The 19,534-nt window shown below is 53.0% G+C and overlaps 1 long non-coding RNA gene across 2 annotated transcripts; it reads left to right on the top strand.

Moving 5' to 3' along the window:
* Window positions 1-108: 108 nt before the first annotated feature.
* On the top strand, window positions 109-17,846 carry LOC116270230. 2 transcript variants are annotated; one of them, XR_004178158.1, is made up of 3 exons: window positions 109-299; window positions 456-592; window positions 17,184-17,846. It is a non-coding gene; the product is annotated as an uncharacterized LOC116270230 (long non-coding RNA). The 2 variants fall into 2 exon arrangements; XR_004178159.1 differs by lacking the exon at window positions 17,184-17,846 and adding an exon at window positions 8,405-8,733.
* The last annotated feature ends 1,688 nt before the right edge of the window (window positions 17,847-19,534 follow it).

The raw sequence follows: 19,534 nt of genomic DNA, 5'->3' as shown, positions 1-19,534 counted from the left end.
GCTGCCACCATAGCTGTGATTAGGGCAAGTCTCAGCTCCCCTGGAGTGAGTGCTCCTGTGGACCATCAAGTGACATGGGGACAGATGCCACAGAGGAGTGCAGATGGATGTGGCCTGGGGACTATTTGCCAACACCAGCCCCAGAAAATAAAACTTATGTTTGTGTAAATATCTATACACAGGTATTTCGACCCAGGCGTAATCACCAAGTGCTGGAAGTGACACAAGCGTCCTTCAGTGGTGAGCGGATGGCAGGGCCCCCAGGAGACCACAGGAAAGTCACGTAGAGAAGGCATTAGGTGAGCCCTGGGGCAAGGAATCTTCAGAGAAGGCGAAGATTCCCCTGAATCCTCCTTCAGAGGAGTCTGGGGGTGGGAGGGCACAGGACATGGGGTATCCAGGAGCCAAGCAAAGTGGGGATTTCCTGGAGGACTGAGGCACCCTCAGTGCTGCAGGTGGGGCGTCAGATGTGGGGGAGAACGAGCTGGAGACGGACACGGGCATGGAGGTGTGGATGGCCCTGGGGAGGCCCCTGGCAGCGGGTGGACGGCAGGAGAAGCGTGGATGGCAGGAGCAGCACGGGATGAGAGAGGTAGGAAGATGGGAGCAGGAGGGGTTGTGTAAAGGAAACAGAACAGGAGGAGTAGCCCCCAGGGCCTGTGACCACAAGGAGATTTCATTTTTCTTTTTCTTTTTTTTTTTTTTATGGAGATGGAGTCTTGCTCTGTTGCCCAGGCTGCAGTGCAATGGCACAATCTTGGCTCACTGCAACCTCTGCCTCACAGGTTCAAGCCATTCTCCTGCCTCAGCCTCCCGAGTAGCTGGGATTACAAGCATGCGCCATCACGCCTGGCTTATTTTTGTGTTTTTAGTAGAGATGAGGTTTCACCTTGTTGGCCAGGCTGGTCTCAAACTCCTGACCTCAGGTGATCTGCCCGCCTCAGCCTCCCAAAAGTGCTGGGATTATAGGCATGAGCCACCATGCCCAGCTGAGGATCTCTCTCTTTAAGAAGGAGAAATATCTGTATTTCTAAATGCGGACAGACTAGTCCAATGGAGAAGCACAGAAAGGGGAGAAGGGATATCATGGAACAGGAAGGTGAGGGTGCGATCTGGCGAGTAGCTCCAGATGAACAGGGCGAGACGTTCTGTTAGAGAAAGCGAGTGTGTTCCCAGGACAGCACCCAGCGCCATCGTCAGCGTGGCCACGCTGGGGGTCAGGGGGTCATCTGGGACCAGCGCCATTGTCAGCACGGCCACAGTGGGGGTCATCAACAGTACTTCTATTTGTAAAACGCACACACTTTCAAACACAGGACATGGTTTTATCTTAAGGACCCCTTGTAAACAGAGCAAGCATCCCCCTTCTGAGGATTTTGAAACAGCCTGGCGGCACCTTGCCCAGCTCTGTCCGCAGTCCGGGGCGCAGGCCGTGTCCCCTCATGCAAGTCTCTCAGGCTCTGTCTCGAGCAGTTCCTACCCAGAGGCAGCCCAGTGACCAGTTAGAGCAGTTCCTACCCAGAGGCAGCCCAGTGACCAGTTAGAACAGTCCGGATGCAGCCACGCAGAGGCTTTGGGGTTCATTGCAAGCCTCCTCGTTGCCCATGCCATTTTCAGAGCTAGGCCTGCCTCCCTGTGGGTGGGGTGGTGGAGGGACCGCACTGGACAGCCTCCTGTATAGATGGGGTTCTTCCCTGCATTACCTGGAAGCCGTGTTGCCAGTGATGGGATTACATGTGGACCTTCTTTAGCAGGACCTGGGGGGCGGGAATATGGGGAAACAAGTCAGCCTCGACCCATCCTTCCGGCCCCTCTGCAGTGTCAGGTGCTGTGCAGCATCACCTGCGGCTGTAAACGGCAGGGTCCGTGCCAGAAAAGATGAATGTCACCCATGGTGTACCCTGGCCGGGGCCTGACTTACCTCGGCACGTGTCCAGCTGTACAAAGCAGGGTCATTAGTAACCCACTTTCCCCGCAGGCATCTCTGCAGCACGGGCCTGGCAGGGCTAAATTTAGGAGCAATGGGCGATTTTGGATTTAACATTTTTCATGAGCCCCTTCTGGCGTGTGCGGCCCAGCGAGCTAGCACTGCTCTTAAATGGCTGGGCCGTGGCTCTCCATTCCTGCTCTCTGCCTGGCCAGGTGATAGGAGGGTCGGCGTTAATTGAGAATCATCTTCTGACAGCAGCAGGGGAAGCGCTGCCAACCCACAGCAAGCATCATGCAGCGTCCTTAGGGTGTCCTGGAGCTGGAGCCGGAAGACCCCTCCCCACACCCAGGGCACACGCTGCAGACTGCAGGGCCTCGCTGTGTGGGCTGCGGCTGCCCCATTATCTGTGTGGCTCATTCAGAAGAGCTGTGGCTGCTCCTCTAGGATGTGAAAAGCTGCGGTGTTGGGGGCAGGGTGTGAGAGCCCTGGATGGGCTCTTTGGGGTGTCACCAGTGACATTAGGACAGCCCTTGTTAGTGGGAACTCCAGCAGAGCCAGCTTTAGTTCAACAACAGTACCCCAGACAAAGTTCTCGGGGGACGGAGTTGGGAGAAGCAGGCCTTCAGCAGGGCGGGCGAGCCTGCTGCTGTTCTCCCTGAGACACTGTGCTAGGCCCTGCAAAGGCTTCTCCTGTAGCCAGAGAGGCAGAGACTGAAGACACCAGAAATGGGGGACAGGGGATCAGAGGAGGGAAGGAAGGGGTGGGGGACAGAAGGCAGAGACCAGATCAAAGATTTATGGGCCCCTGAGGACCTCAGGGCTAGAGACAGTGGGTGCCAGGCAGGGGACGGTCAGGCTGGGGTGGATAGGTGGGCGGGTGGAAGGGTGGATGGACAGATGGGTGGGTGAGTGGATAGTGGGTGGGTGGGTACAGGTGGATGGATGGGTTGATGGATGAATGGATGTGTGGATGAACTGGTGGATGGGTGGGTAGATGGGTGGATGAGTGGGTGGATGGCAGGTGGGTGGGTGGGCGTAGGTGATGAATAGTGGATGGGTGAGTGGATGGGTGGATAGACAGTTATGTGGATGGTGGATGGGTGGGTGAATGAATAATGGGTCAGTGGGTTGGTGGGTGCGTAGATAGGTAGGTGAGTGGGTGGATGGATGCATGGGTGGGTGCATGGATACTTAGGTGGGTGGATGGTGAGTGGATGAGGGTGAGGGGTGGGTGGGTAGGTAGATGGGTGTGTAGATGGATGGTTGGTTGGATGGGGGTAGGTGGGTGGGTGGTGGTTGGATGGGGGTGGATAGGTGAGTGGGTGGCTGGATGAGTGGATGGATGATGGGTGGCTGAGTAGGTGGATGGGTGGTGGGTAGGTGGATGGGTGGGTGGATGGATAGGTATATAGGTGAGTAGGTGGTTGGATGGGGTAAGTGGGTGGGTGGGTGGAAGGGCTGGATGGGTGGATGGGAGAGTGGATGGGACAGTGGGTCATATCTTAAAACACTAGTAGGCATCATTGGCTCTGCTAATTTTACCCCTAAATGCTGAATGAGGAGATACCGAGTTTGGAACAGTTCTAGAATTGGGTCCCCACTTTCAGTAAATAATCCAAAGCTCTTAGTCTATCTCAAGATGAAGTGTTGATGGGTAGAGGAGAGGGTAACTGAAATTCTGCCTTGTATATTTGTATGAAATATGTGAAAATGAAAGTTTTTAATTCCTTTGAGACATTGAAAGCCATAAGCTGGGTCATTTAAAAGCAAGATCCCCTAAATAGAGATGGATTAAAATGGAACTTCCCAAGGTATTCTGTGCTGCGAGTGAATTCAATGTGACGATTTTGCAAATAGAAAGCAGCACATAGAAGGCCATTTCCTAAGAATCAAGAAAGATGGCTCCGTAACTGACCGCACCCCTCTGTTGATGGATTTTGTCCTTTTGACTTCTCCTGATACCCTCTTTTCTAATCTAACAGAACCTTAAGAACATGTCCCATGCACCAGTAGAGTGGCCAAGCTTCCAGAACAATGCAGGGACTCGGAGCCCATCACAGATGCCCCGGCAGTTACGCCGTCGTGCGCTTTATGGTCTCAGGAAGTGACGATGAGGATTGTGATTGATTAGTGTTTACTGAGCCTTGCTGATTGGATTTCTGCATGGCTTATTGAAGAGGCACTAAAAATCACGTAGGGAACAGCCTGCGAGTTTCTGGTTTGAAATGCTGCCTTATGTGTAATAGCACTTAATGAGGGTTTATTAAGTCAATCAATCACCTAATCATCAATCACAGTCCTCTGACCCAGCCTGCCTTTTCATCGACATCCCCGCATCTCTGTCGTAGCTGACATTCTGATCAAACAGATGGGCGGCCCTTTCCAACGAGCGCCAGATCACCTTTGTCTATATTGGCTCTTCTTTGCAAATCCTTTGGAAGTCCTCCTCCACCTGGTGAAATTCTGCTGATTCTTGAAAGCCAGCTCCAGTGTCATAGCCTTGGGGCCTTTCCCTGTGTCTCCTCCTTCCCTGACTGTGTCCTAGAATCCAGTCCCTGAGCTGCCTGATGGAGGAAGAAGCCCCATTTGCTGGTTTACACGGGCTACCATGTTAGTGCTGGAATAGTAGTGAGCGTCCCCATGTCGGTGCTGCAGTAGTGATGAGTGTTCCGTGTCGGGAACACTGGAATAGTGAGCGTCCCCGTGTCGGTGCTGGAATAGTCAGCGTCCCCATGTCGGTGCTGGAATAGTGAGCGTCTCCGTGTCGGTGCTGGAATAGTGAGCGTCCCCGTGTCGGTGCTGGAATAGTGAGCGTCCCCGTGTCGGTGCTGGAATAGTGAGCGTCCCCGTGTCGGTGCTGGAATAGTGAGTGTCCCCGTGTCGGTGCCTCATGTTGGTGCTGGAATAGTGAGCGTCCCCATGTCGGTGCTGGAATAGTGAGCTCAGTGCCCCCTATGTCAGGAAGGGCAGGAACCCAATCCCTCAGTGTAAGTCAGACTCTGGAGGTTGCTCTGAGAAGTGTGGAGGTGGAAAGGGAGAGCGGGAAGGGGCAGAGCAGGCATGGCCCCAGGACCCAGTTAGGCAGCCCCCGGGACATCAGGCATCAGCCCCAGAGCTTCACTCTTGGTATAATTGATCGTCTTCACCTATTTCTATAAATTCATTAAGAGGAAAGCATAACGATGTCTTTCTGAACGATGGACACTTTGCAGATTACAAAGGGTTTTTAAGAATGTTTTGCTTTTGACAGCAGCATCAAATACAATTCCTGCAAATACAGGAAGCGCAGGTTCAGCAGGTGGCACCCTCCTGAGGCCTCGCGGCTTGCTGTGGGTTTGGGTTCACCTCTTCCCTCTCTCGTTCCTGAGTCAGGTTCTGGTTCTTCCACTGCATAGACATCCTTGGAGTGGCCACTGGCTGCCAGGGCCCCTGTTCCACCTTCAGCAGGGAGCGTGTTCCAGCTCCAGCTGTTGTTGACAGGGGCCGTGAGATCATGGCACAGCATCTGCCCACCCAGCCAGCTGCGTCGGGCAGTGGCTGAGTGTGCAGTGAGCAGCTCTCACCCTCTCTCTGTGGGCACAACACCCACCCACCCACCCAGTCCCTCCATGCCAGATGGGAGGTCTGGGGAGCCCCTCCAGCAAACACGCACCCTGCCTTGAGGCCTGGGACAGGGAGGAAATGCATTGCCAATAACCTCTAAGCTCACAGAGGCCAGCCCGGGACAGAACCATGCAGCCAGCATGGGGCATCTGCCAGCACGGGTGGGCAGTGAAGAGAGGACGGCTCCCCTGAATCCTGGAGGGGTGGGGGCACCAGCCAGGCATGGAGCTGGGTGGGCACAGGAGGGCACGGGTGTCTGTGCGGTGCGACTGCAGCAGCAAGACTGTGGTCTGGATTTTATAGGCTGTGCGCTGGGCCTGCACGTGGAGGAAGAGCCAGCCCTGCTGGTTCTGAGGCCCCCTCTGCCCCCGGCGAGGGAAAAGGGGGCTCTCAGGGCGGCCTACCAGTGGCCCCGGGGCCACCCTTAGCTTCCCAGGAATGGGCGGCCACAGAACCCTGAGCTGCTCCCAGAGGTCTCTCCTAGGGGAAGCCCTGCCCTCTCCCGCTCCCACCTGGCAGCAAGAGCGGGCGGGGAGTGAGGGCTGTGGTGTGCAGCAGGACTGGTCAGGGAGCAGCCCTTGAGGGTGCTTCTGGTAGGGTCCACCTGCGTCCCAGGGGTCTTTGAGATGCACCTCTGCAGGCTTCTCCTCAGCACTCCTTATCTAGCATGTCGGCCCCACAAAGGGAGGCCTGGGGGCCTCTGTCCATTGCTGGGTCCTCAGGGTCTGGCATAGCGCCCCACACAGAGTCGGAGTGTGGTCACACTTGCTGATGAACCAGCCTGGCTAACCCCCTGGAGCCGCATGGTTCAGGGCCCACAGCTGGGGCCCTCCAGCGGCGCCATCACGTGACAGACCTCAGACTGCTGTGTGCCCTCCCACCCTCCTGATGTGGCACCCACAGACCAGCGGGGTCTTCAGGCAGCCCGTGCCCGAGGGGACTCACCCGGCCCCACAGGCCTTTCCACTGGGCACCTTCTTCTTCTGCCTTTTTTTTTTTTTTGGAATAAGTAGCAGGGTCTTTATCATCATCACCAGTAACAGACTCTAAACCCAGAGGAAAGCATTCAAGAGGTTTTCCTGCTCAGCTGCTGGTTTATTTTAAACTGTCGGAGTTGATAGCCCAATCCACTTTTTGATGTAACTATGATGGTTTTAGGAGATTTAGACATGATTTTTTTTATAGCATGAAAAAGAAAAATAGAACTGAATATATGATAATGATGAATCCTTCAACTTTTGTGTCTGAAATGGCTTCTAGGCATGAGTTATTGCATAATAATTCATGCCCTGTTGTGTCTTACTGCTTAATAAGCCTATGGAAAATGGTGATGTCGGAACTGCCTTTCTGTTGTCATTTTGGTGCTGTTGAAATTGTGCTTGTGTGGCAGTTGAGGGGAGAGCTGAGGGCCCTCACTGATGAAGCCATCAAGGGCACCCCCAGGAGAAGCCGTTCACGGGCCGCGTACCAGAGGTTGGGAAAAAATGAAAAGATCTGTCGGCATCAACTTCTCCTCCAACAAACCACAGGATTTCCTACTAATACGGCCACCAGCTTCTCTCTCTTCAGGTGTCTCAGCCACAGAGACACCGACTCAGTCCTGGACACACGTCTGAAGTTGACATTGTGTCTTAGGTGGAAACGGCCATTTGCATTTGCGTAGGTGTGGATTTACTTGCACCCGAGGCCTCCGTCACAGGGCATGGCTCCTGACATCCAGCTCGAAAAGGGCGGAGAATCCTTAGGGCCGCTGGTCCCACGTGGCGGACCCTGGTGCCTGCCTTTATCATAGCTTCGGGCCACAACTCACCTTCTCACTAGACCGTGAGCTCATGGGGCTCAGACCCCTTCTGCTCTCGCCTCAGAACCCACCAGCAAAGGCCTGCGGCCAAGCCAGTCAGTGTGAGCCAGAGGGGGGTCAAAGCAGGTGTGAACGGAGCATCTGCGTTAGGAGCGCATTCTGCGCAGTTTCACTAGTTGGGAATCTTTATTCCGAGGAGTTAATCCAAGACGTGTTTTGTAAGTAGCTCAGGACAAGGACTGCGGCCCAGGTGTTTCTCTCACCACAGAGACGACTCTGACACGCACTCGGGCATTGTGTGAACGCTTCGCAAACACGTGCACCCGGCCACTGACCCGTCGCACAGCGAGCCCTGATCTGCGCTGTAGGAAAATGGCACTTGGGGAGGGAAGAAGCCCCGTGGCCAGGAGCAGCCTGGGCCATGTGTGTTACACACAGCAATAGACGGATGCTCCTGCCCGCCTTTCTGTCCACCACTTTCCAGCCAGGAGACACGGATCAAGTCCCTTCTCCCCTCTGGGCCTTCGTGTACAACACAGGGAAGCTGACCTGTGACGGCCAGACTCTTTCAGGTCTGGGTGGTTCCTGTGCCCCAGGACCAGGTGTTCAGGCCCATCAGGCCCCGTCCTCTTCCCAGGGCAGAGCCAGTTCTGTCTGTGGGCTCCCTGGGAAGAATGCTGGGAGTCAGGGTTAGTGAGGACAGGGCAGGAGCTGCACCCCGAGGGTCACTGGAGGCCACAGAGTCCTGTCCACACCGTGACTGTGACCCAGGGCCCATCCACAGGTTTCCTTTGTTCTGGTGAGCAGGCCACAGAAACTGGCGCCAGCAGCCAGCGGAGCTGCAGAGTGGTCAGGCGATTGCTATCGAGGGCGATTCCGCTGCCGCCGCTGCCCTGAGGGACCCTCTCAAGGCCTGGGGACCCCTCAGCCCGCACGGGAGGCTGGCTCACAGGCACGGCCAAAAGCAACTTTGTTTTGTCTTCAGCCGGCTGCTTGTGCTCATGTATTTATACACAGGAGAAAGTGCAGTTGGCCGTGGGAGAAGTTCATTTTGTTTAATTTTTAATCAGAGACCACTGCGGAGTGGCCCTCGACAAATTCGAGTGCAGAGGAGAGCTCGTCGCATGGGGCTCCTAAGCTCACGGACAGAGCCCCAGGCCGCTGCCTGACCCTCCAGCTGGAGTCAGGCCAGACTCCAGCGACACTTCCGGAATGCTCCACACAGCCGGTGTCCTGCTTCCCCACCCTGGGAGCACCTCACGCGAATGTCCTCGGTGATTCTGCATCTTTAATCCTCCCCAGTTTTTGTTTGTCTGTTTTTGAGACGGAGTCTCCCTCTGTCGCCCAAGCTGGTGTGCAGTGGTGCAATCTCGGCTCACTGCAACCTCCACCTCCCAGGTTCAAGCGATTCTCATGCCTCAGCCTCGCGAGTAGCTGGGATTACCTGCATGCACCACCACGCCCAGCTAATTTTCGTATTTTTAGTAGAGATGGCTGGTGTCAAACTCCTGACCTCAAGTGATTCACCAGCCTCGGCCTCCTAAAGTGCTAGGATTACAGGCATGAGCCACTGTGCCTGGCACCCGCTTTAATTTTGTTTGACTTTGTTTGTGGCATCATTTAGTGGAATGGGGTCACGTGAGTTTCGCAGCCAGCGGTCCTGAGTTGGAATCATGGTTGGGCCACTTCACTACTTGGGGCAATGACCCTTCTTCTGGGCAGCAGTGTCCTCATCTGTAAAGAAATGGCATTAATGCCCTCCTCCTGAAGGTGCAGGATCTATGGCGAGATGCACGTAAGGTGCCTGGCGTGTGACCGATGTTCAGGCACTGGTCCCTTCCCTCCATTTCCAGAAGCCCTTGTGTGTTCGTGCCTCCCCAGCTCACTGGAGCGTCACACCTCAGGTCTTCCCTGGGCCGTGTTCTGCTCTGAACCCTTCTAAGCATGACAGAAAGTGGACTCAGCCTGCCGGGCAGGCAGGTGAATTGCACGAAAGTGTCTGCCTCAGTGTCCTCGTCAAAGGCATGTGGCAGATGCCCTTGGAATGAGGATGAGCCCTGCCACAGCCATCAGCTGTCTGGACATCACGCTGAGCAGCACCCTGCAGCCTCCCTGGAAAGCTGGTGTTCTGTGGCCTCTGCAGCTTGTCTCGGCCTCGCCAGGCAGGGTGACAGAGTGACCTCCTGGCCGGGCGTGATTGTGGTGCTGGTCAGCTGCCTGTGAGAGCAGGCAATCTAGCCGTCCTCTGTGGACCTGCACGGTGCCCTCCAGACACCCACGAGGAGAGTGTGGTGATGTGGGGAAGGAGGGAGCCCAGACACTGCAGAGGGAACAGACCAGCCTGGACTCCCCTGTGGATAGAGCCCCGGTGGGTGAGGCACCCTGCTTCCCCACTTGCCTCCAGCATGCAGCTGCAGAGCAGGGACCGTGCAGATCAGTGCACTGCGATGAACAGCCGGGCAGTGTGCGGACAGCACTGCAGACCCAAGCTGGCCACATGACGCGGGGGCGCCCGAGTGCCCAAGAACTGACAGCTCTTGGAGTCTGCAGCCACACGGCAGGGCCTGGTTCATTCCCGACTTCCTGGTGCACGCCCTGCGCACCTTCCCTGTGCGGAGCCCACCTGTGCTGCCCACTGCCCCCACAAAATTCCTCCTGGGAATGACCCTCTGTAACCAGGACTCGTGGGCCATCGTGGTTATGACTATGTGCTCGGCCCTATCACATCCCACCAGAGATCAGAGGCCCCGGGAAGCACCTGCAGTGCTGGGGTTGCAGAGCAAATGAGCTCGGAGCCAGGATTCAAGGCCGGGGCTGAAAGGCAGGGCTCGGCTGCCTCTTGTGTGTTGACGTTTAGCACGATGTTTGCAGGACTGTGTGTGTCATTGTGCCTGGATTCATTCTGGATTTGGATTTCTACTTCATTTTTAATATATTTAATTTAAAGCAACTATCTGATTTCTGGGCTGATATTCAGAGGTCAGAAACCAAAAATGGGGAGAGGGCAATGTGATTCGTGCTTATCTTTGAATTATCTGCATGAAGCACAGGGCCTGGGCCATAGCCTTCACTTAGATGTTACTAATAAGTGAATAAAAAATCAAATTCCATAAATGGTCTGTATCTTATGCAAAATAATTTAAAAATGTTAAGAGGAGACTATGAAACAATAAAATGGCAACCATTAGACTTACTCTTAAAGCTTGAGCTGTCCAGGTGTTTAGAGCAGAGTGGTGTATGATCTGTCCAATGGAGTCATGGTAAAGTAGTATTTGAGGCCATTCATTCAGCAAACATGTACTGGGCTTCTGATGCTCTGCGAAGTACTCAGGATAGAAAGCAAGTAAAACACACTCTCCTGCTTGGAAGGGCCCACAGCTTAGTCCATTCACGTGAAACAATGGAGGCGGGACGTCAGGAAAGGCCCATCCGCATCGCGGGTGCAGAATCCGCGCTCAGGGACCCAAATTCCCCCTTGAGAGGCAGCTGGACGTGGGGCGGGGGTTGTGCTCCTCTTTCCAGCTGTCTTGGGCCCCACCTGAGGCAGAGGCAATGGCCTGGCAGCGTCAGGAAGGTTCAGAGGGCTGGTGCTTGTGGCCCCCGTCTCCTACACAGTCAGGATCAGAGCCCTAAGTGCCACGCACAAGCCTGAGAAGAGCGAAGGGTCTCCTGACCTTCGTGCCTCTACAGTCAGTCCAGACCCTCGCAAGGGGGAGCTGCAGAGACCCTCTTGGGGCATCTGTAGCGAATAGAACACTTTGTCTTCACAACAGCCAAGCGAAGTTCTTCCTCCTGCTGAGGGAACAGATCCCGTGTGACCTTCACGCCGTCATGGATTGGAAACTGCTAATGTGTGTTCCTTTTGAAATATGCAAGATGTTGCGCGTGATTAAACTGAGGGAAGATTAAGGGGAGTTACTCCTTTGTTTAAACTTTGGCTTCTTGGGTAGTCTTATTAAGGGAAGGGATTTAAAGTGCTTAAAAATTCAATAGGACAAAGGGCATGTTGTGGTTCAAGACTGATGTATTGCCATACAGGATGCGATCTGTTCCAAAGGACGTAAAGCAGTCAAGTGAGCTCGCTGTGGTTGGAGCCGGCCAATTACAACACCTCCTGAAGTCACAGGGACGCAATCTGCAGGCTCCTGGGATGGCTTGGCTGGCAGCTTGGACAGCTGGGCTCCTCCAGGCGCTTCCGAGCCCCCTTCCGTCCTGTCAAGGTCATCCTAGCCATTCCCCTGTGGCTGTCTCCCCAGCCAGTAGCTAACGTCACCTGCAGACCAGCCTTTAAAGATAGGATGCCCCTCGCTTCCCTTCAACATCCACTTGACTGTTTGCAAAATCCTTATCTTAGACATTCCTCCTGATCCTTAAGACATGTCCTTTGGTGGGGTCGTCTCTTGGGGCGAATCCATTCAGGGCTCACAGCAAGAGGGGAGCACAGGAAGGAGAAGGACTGGATTAGGGGACAGGAGCATTGGGAGGGTGTCAAATTCTCCATCTCTGTGTTTTGTGGCTTCTCTGAGTGTTTCCTCGTGGGCACTGGGAGGAGGATGTTTGCTGTGGGAACCAACCAGTGTCAACGTGAGAACCAAGTGCTGCTTGTTGAGTGAGGCCTGAAGACCTGGAATCTGGAGTCAGACAGGCCTGGGCTTGTATTTCACATCTGCCACTCATTGTGGGGCCAGGGTGGCAGTGACTTACTTTCCTTGTGCTTCGGTGCCTGCATTTGTTAAGTGGGGATAATAGCATCTAATTCATTTCGATGAGGATGTTCTCAGGCTTAATGCTATAATTTATGGAACTAGTGCTTGGCCCAGTGCAGAACCTCAAGGAATGGCGGCCACTTTTACAGTTATTACCACAACGATAGTGTTATTATCACTCTTACTCCTACTTCCATTACCATGACTACAATGCACGGTGCAGAAGCCCTTCAGAAAGCGCAGAGCCCCTTGCAGGTGCGAGGGCTGATTCCGGGTAACGTCCAGGCTCACCTGATGAGGGCTGTAATTACCCAGAACTTGCTACTGGTCTTTCCTGCCAGTAACCCTTGCAGAACAGCCACCGGGAGCCTTTTATATTGTGTGTCATAAAAACAACTCTGATTGGGTTCTTATGAAGTAGGGTGTGTAATGGCCCCACCTGTCACCGAAGCAGAATGCATTTCCAGATTGAAAACGACGAGGACTCTGTTGCTCCTGTGCGGGCGAGCTGTGACTTGCACTTTGTAGCTTCACACACTGGCGCATCCTTGTGCACGTAATGACTGCCTCAGGCCAGTGTGTGTATGTACAGATGGCACTGCCCTTCCCTTCAAGCTGTGCTAGTGAAATACCTCTCACATCCACCCTGTGAGGCCCAAGCCTCTTCCTGTCTCAGCCTTCTTCACTCTCATCTTAGCCTTTTTCTTCCTAGTCGAGGTGTTGATGAGTTAGTGCAGTCACTCATTCACACCAACAAGCATGTATGGAGGGCCTGCGGTATAGCAGCACCAGTGACACCAGCTAGGAAACCAGCGTGTAGGCTGCCCACTCTGTGGGGCACACACGTCGGGGCCCGAGAGAGCAGGAGGAGCTTGTGTGCTTTCTGCTTGGCTGAGGAAACCAAATACAGGGACAAAGGGACAAGTCACCCAGGCACCACACTGTGCTCGCAGATGTGCAGACGTCCCGCAAGGGTGGACCCCGTGTGGGGCCTGGCCTGTGCCCAGCACTGGGTTAGAATGTGGCATCGTGCCTGTCTTAGTGAGCTCACACCTAGATGAGGGACGCTCTGGTGAACACACAGTTTAATCTTCAATAGAATCCAGACAGGTAAATGTCAGGTTTTAGAAGGGGAGAAAGACCACGTTTGGCAAAGAGGCACATGATGGCTTTGAAGATCTGGGAAAGGTGGAGCTTGAGGTGAGTCAGGCCCGTGCTGGGATGAGAAATAGGGGTTCAGCCGAGGAGACTCATGAGATGCAGCCAGAGGAATGGTGCCAGGGTGCACACACACGGGGACCCCCTGCCACGGAACATACACAGGAGAACCCCCTGCCACGGTACACTCACACAGGAATGGGATGTGAGTCAGACAGTGACGAGTGATGGTCCCCCACGCCAGGCAGACAAGCTGAGGTGGAGCTAGGTGGCAAAAAGGATGGAGAGAGGTCCCAGTGTGTGTGGTCCGTGGCAGGGGGTCCCTGTGTGTGTGCACCGTGGCAGGGAGTCCCCATGTGTGTCCGCTGTGGCAGGGGGTCCCCGTGTGTGTGCACCGTGGCAGGGGGTCCCCCTGTGTGTGCACTGTGGCAGGGGGTCCCCGTGTGTGTTCACTGCAGGGCAGGGGTCCCCGTGTGTGTGCACTGCAGGGCAGGGGTCCCCGTGTGTGTGTACTCTGGCAGGGGGTCCCCGTGTGTGTGCACTGCAGGGCAGGGGGTCCCCATGTGTGTGCACTCGGGCAGGGGTCCCCGCGTACCTGCATGCACATGGTGCGCTTCATGCACACAAATATGAGTTGACCTGGAAAGGACAGACTAGCTTGGAAGCTGTTGTAATAATTTCGGGTAAAGCGGTTTAGGCTCGATGGACTGGCTGTAGAACCGGAGAGGAGAGGCAGCTTTCATCCTGGGGAAGGAGTGGGAGATGACACGAAGGGTGGGTTTGTGAAAAGGAGAAATAGGTGTCAGGGAAGAACCCTAAAAGGCCCCTGGACCTGATCTCCCAAGAAGACACGCCTCAGCTACTCTTGTGATCATTAAAATGTGACAGAGTTAAATCTTCAGTAGTCAGAATTTCATCCTAGCACCCCCTCCCATCTGCAGAGCACTGATACCTGGTGTTGGGAGTGGTGGCCAAGACTCCAGAGAAGCAAGTCAATTAGGTGCAGTTCTACCAGGGGAATTTAGCCAGGGAAAAGGCAACCCTGCCTGAACCAGAGCATCCACCAGGGCCTCAGGATGCCCCCTGGAGAGCCCCACTGGCCGCCAGTCTTCTGCAGCTAACAGGCTGTGGTCAGGCAGGCAGGGGTCAGTTGGATGTTGGGGTAACCTAGCGTGCACCTGCCTTCCAGCCTAGAGGACTTGGGAGCTCCTGCAAGCAGGCGAGGTGACCCTCTACAACCCAATCAGCCAAGCCCTTCCGCAGACATCACCGACCCCAAAGGGCTGACTACACTCCCCTGTAAAATTACAATCACAAACCAATACCTCCCATAATAGAAGCTATTTTCATATATAAATCAATATATTTCCCTTTCTCTTTCTGTAAGGAAGACAGAGGATTGTAATTTATTTCTCTTTCCTTCTGTGTATAAACTAATTTTTTCTTGTTATAAAAGAAAGAGAATTCTAATTTGCTGCTTTGGAACAAGCCCAGGAATGGAGCCTAAGTATGTGGAGGGAACTCTGGAGATTACAGAGTGAAGCTCAGCTGACCTGGTGCCACAAATTAAGCTGCAGTCCACTTAAGCTGCCAACAACAATAAATTAAGCTATTGTGCTTGGAGGACGTTGGGATTGGCACTGCATAGGATCAAGGCTGTATTAAGTGGAGGCACTTACTCCCTCGCTCCTGCCGCCAGCCCTAGCTGAGGGGGCTTGGCGTCTACTTCTCCTTGAAATGCGTGATGTCTGAACTTCATTTCAGCGCGCGTATCATCAGCACGGTGCCCCAGGGTGCTGAGAGTGCACGTTGTTCTTGGTCATTTAACAGGGTAAGGGTGATAAAGTCAGGAGATTCGCCTTTGACGAAATAACATGAACATTCTCTAAAGGGAGACCTGTGAGTAGTAGAGGTGGGCTGAACCGCAAGATGCACTGATGAGGCCCATACTCTTTTCCTTTTCATCTGAGGCCATTCTGTCTGGCTCTTCATACCCCCAGAGGCCAGTCATGGTTTTGTTTACAAAATGACATAAGGTAGCCTCTGGAAACCTTGTTGTGGGATGACTCAGAGGTGATGAGCCTCAAATGAGTTGGAGGTTCTAATAAGGGGGTTACATATTCCACGCTCCCACAACTGCCTTCAAATCTATGGAAATCTTACAGAAAAGAGTGTAGTCAGCCACTTGGGGTCGGTGATGTCTGGGGAAGGGCTTGGCTGATTGGGTTGTAGAGGGTCACCTCACCTGCTTGCAGGAGCTCCCGAGTCCTCTAAGCTGGAAGGCAGGTGCACGCTAGGTTACCCCAACATCCAATTGCACCTAATTTACTTGCTTCTCTGGTCTTGCTGGTCTTTCCTCCAAGTAAATCATTAGTTATTCTGAGCTTGCAGAGAGGGCTAAGGTCACTCCTTTTCTCTTTTTCTTTGTCTCTTCCCCTTCTCTGTCTTGTATTCCTGTCCCACATACAGGCATTTGAGGTGGCTCATAAATCAGTCATAGCAGACAATGCTGCTGTCGGGAATAAGGGCAGAAAAGAATTCACAAATGGGCGTGAGGAGTTCAGGGTTCCCAGCACGAGTGTCTTCTGGTGCTAAGTCGTAGTCTGCAGATGCTGTGCCTTGAGACACTTTCCCTCACACCTGTCACCGTGCCCTCCCCTCCCCTGGGGTGACTCTAACACAGCTCTCCTTGCTCTCTGGAATGTTCTAATGTTCCATAAATTAGTCGACGCCCATCCAACCTGAGGCAGGATGTGCAACTTGTGGCTTCACAGAAGCTTGGATTTGGTCACCAGGGCCCTGTCTGGGCCTCTAGCCATTGATTTAGCAGGTTCAGTGGGCAGCTTGTGCTGTCTGGGCTGACCCCTGCCTGCCTGACCACAGCCTGTTAGCTGCAGAAAACTGGCTGGTGGGGCTCTCCAGGGGGCATTCTGAGGCCCTGGTGGATGCTCTGGTTCAGGCAGGGTTGCCTTTTCCCTGGCTAAATTCCCCTGGTAGAACTGGCTGGCCTCTCCTGAGCCGCCATGGCGGAGGGCTGAGAGCCCACCTGCTGCAGCTCAGCCCTGCATATCCACCTGGAAAGGCACACGTCCCTGCGAGGGACCCCGTCTGGGTCCCAGGATGGCTGGGAGGTGCATTAAAGCTTTTCTCTTCTTTTATTCTTATCTGGTGAGTCTGTGTTTTTTTGGGTAGGGACCCACTTCACTTGTTTAGAGGAATAATGATACGTACTTTTTACCTTTCAGACAAGAAATTTAGTCTTTAATTAGATTAAAACATAGGGAAACATAAAAACACAAAAGCAAAACAGATTCATTTGCAAAAATGAACGTATTCTTGGAACTAAAATGCAGTTCTCGGAATGAAGTTCTGTAATGACTTAGAGCAACACAGTAGACCATATATTCAACCCCGGTTTTTCTAAAAGAGATGAACATGCTGTTTAAATGACTGTTTTTGTTGTTGTTGTTGTTGTTGGGGTTTTTCGATGGAATTTCGCTCTTGTTGCCCAGGCTGGAGTGCAATGGCGAGATCTTGGCTTACTGCAACCTCCGACTCCAGGGTTCAAGCTATTCTCCTGCCTCAGCCTCCTGAGTAGCTGGGATTACAGGTGCCCGCCACCACGCCTGGCTAATTTTGTATTTTTAGTAGAGATGGAGTTTCACCATGTTGGTCAGGCTGTTCTCTATCTCCTGACCTCAGGTGATCCACCCACTTTGGCCTCCCAAAGTGTTGGGATTACAGGCGTGAGCCACTGCGCCTGGCCTAAATGGCTGGTTCTTATAATGATCCTTCACAGAGGGCTGAGGCTGGCATGCTAAGTCACAACATGGTGGTGGGATTACCGAAGGAGTGAGTACGGAAATCAGATCCAGGGACAGGCACTTGGTCCAGTTCCATCTTTGACAGCACAGATGGAAAATGCCAGTGATATTAGCTACACGTACAGTGGATAATATATTTTAAAGACTTGTTCTGTTGTTAGGTTGCAGCCACCACAAAAACTTTTCAAAAATCAGACTGTGGAGGTCCTGTGCAGCCCGTCCCTGGCCACAAACCCAAGTCGGGGTGGAGAAAGAATGCGTCCATTTGAGCAGGTGCAGAGACCCTGTCAAAGAAGACATGCAACCGTGCACCCTGCAGCCCCACGCCGGCAGCTCCGTGTTCCAGCCTGGCTCAGCCCCGCGCCGGCAGCTCCGTGTTCCAGCCTGGCTCAGCCCCGCGCCGGCAGCTCCGTGTTCCGGCCTGGCTCAGCCCCGCACCGGCAGTTCCGTGTTCCAGCCTGGAGTCAGGCTCACCCACACATCTAGTCGGCCACTCCCCAAACCAACAAACTCATTGCCTCACGGTCCTGGGCATGCTGACAACCTGGGCTTTCTGCTTCAGGGCCTTTCTCCAACTGCTCCACCCCTTCATAGACCCTCCCTGTTCCCTGTCTTGCCTCCTCTTGAACTTTGGGCCAACACTGAGCTGTGCTGCAGCCACTTGAGCACACGGGTTTCCACTCCTAGACTTTTTTAGCCACCATACTGCTGCCTCCATGCAGACATCTTCACATTTATTTATTTTTTTAAGGATATCCAGGTTTTTGTTTGTTTTGAGATAGAGTCTCGCTCTGTTGCTCAGGCTAGAGTGCAGTGACTCGATCTTGGCTCACTACAACCTGTGCCTCCCAGGTTCCAGCAATTCTCCTGCCTCAAGCCACCCGGTAGCTGGGATTACAGGTGTGTGCCACCGCGTTCGGCTGATTTTTGTATTTTTAATAGAGATGGTTTTGGTCATGTTGGCCAGGCAGGTTTTGAACTCTAGGCCTCAAGTGATCTGCCTGCCTCCCAAAGTGTTTGGGTTATAGACATGAACCGCTGTGCCCAGGCAAATATACCGAGTTTTAAAATGTGCATCCACTCTTTTTAGTATCCAATCTATGAGTTTTTGACAAATGCATGCTGGAGCAGCCACCACCGCAATCGAGACACAGAATCCACCCTGGCCGGGTCCCCTGAGCCGTTCCATGCGGCTGAGTCTCCCCTCCCTCCCCCTTAGCCACCCACAGCCTGTGAGCTGGTCTTCATCTCTGCATTTGCCTTTTCCAGAAGGTCATGTAAATGGAACCATACATGTAAAAATACGATCAAACATGTAAATGGGGTCAAAAGTAAACATGTTTTACTAAACACGGTGCATCTGGGACCCCTCCACGCTGATGCAGGCGTCCGCGGTTCCTTCTTTGTCGCTGATGAGTGCTCCTTTGCACGGACGTACCACGGGTGACCTGTTCTCCGGGGCTGGATATTTGGGTGAGTATGAGAACGAGGATGAATAAGGCTGCTATAAACATTTCATGCAGATTTGTGTGTGGTCATAGTTTGCTTTACTCTCACCTGCTCGGGAGAGCCCTAGTCATGTGGTAAGTGTTTGCTGAACTTGATAAGAAACTGCCAGTTTCCCGAGGAGGTTATGGCATTCTGCATTCCCGCCAACAGTGGAGGTGCATTACAGATGCCCACACCCTTGCCAGCGGTGATATGATCTGTCGTTTTAATGTTCGCCTTGCTGGTAGGTATGTAGAGGCATTTAATTGTGGTTTTCCTTTGCATTTCTCTAATGACGCCATGTTGAGTCTCTTTTCATGTATATATTTTCTATCCATACATCTCTGGTGAATTATCTATTCAAATTTTTGTCCTTTAAAAAAAACTGGGTGACGGTTGATTGGATAAAGAAACTGTGGTCCGTAATCACCACAGAACACTACACAGCCATAAAGAAGAATGAAATTATGGCCTTTGAGCAATGGATGCAGCTGGAGGCCATTATCCCGGCGAATTGACACAGAATCGGAAAGCCAGATACCGCGTGTTCTTACTTACAAGTGGGAGCTAAATCTTGGGTACACGTGGGCATAAGGAGGGAACAGTAGATACTGGGGACTCTAAAAGGAGGGAGGGAGGGGGCCAAGGGCTGAACAACTTCCTAGTGGAAACCGTGTTTACTGTCTGGGGGATGGGATCAATAGAAGCCCAAGCCTCAGTTGGAAAAACCTGCACATGCACCTCCTGAATCTAAAATAAAAACGGAAATTAAAAAACTGCATGTTTTCTAACTGTCGAGTTTGAGAGTGCTTCATATATTCTAGATATAAGTTCTTCAGCAGATATGTAACTTGTAAATAATTGCTTTTAGTCTATAGTTTGTTTTAAAATTTTTGTTAACAAAAGTTTTGAATTTTGCTGAGGTCTACTTTATTAATTTTTTGAACCAAGCATGCTTTTGGTGTCATATCTAAAACCTAATTGCCTCACACAAAGTCTAAATAGTTTTCTCCTATTTTTCACT

This window comes from Papio anubis, chromosome 14 (genome assembly GCF_008728515.1).
Source record: "Papio anubis isolate 15944 chromosome 14, Panubis1.0, whole genome shotgun sequence".
Classification (NCBI taxonomy): Eukaryota; Metazoa; Chordata; class Mammalia; order Primates; family Cercopithecidae; genus Papio; species Papio anubis.
The sequence above is the reverse complement of the archived record's forward strand: the minus strand, read 5'-3'. Positions and strand labels throughout refer to the sequence as shown.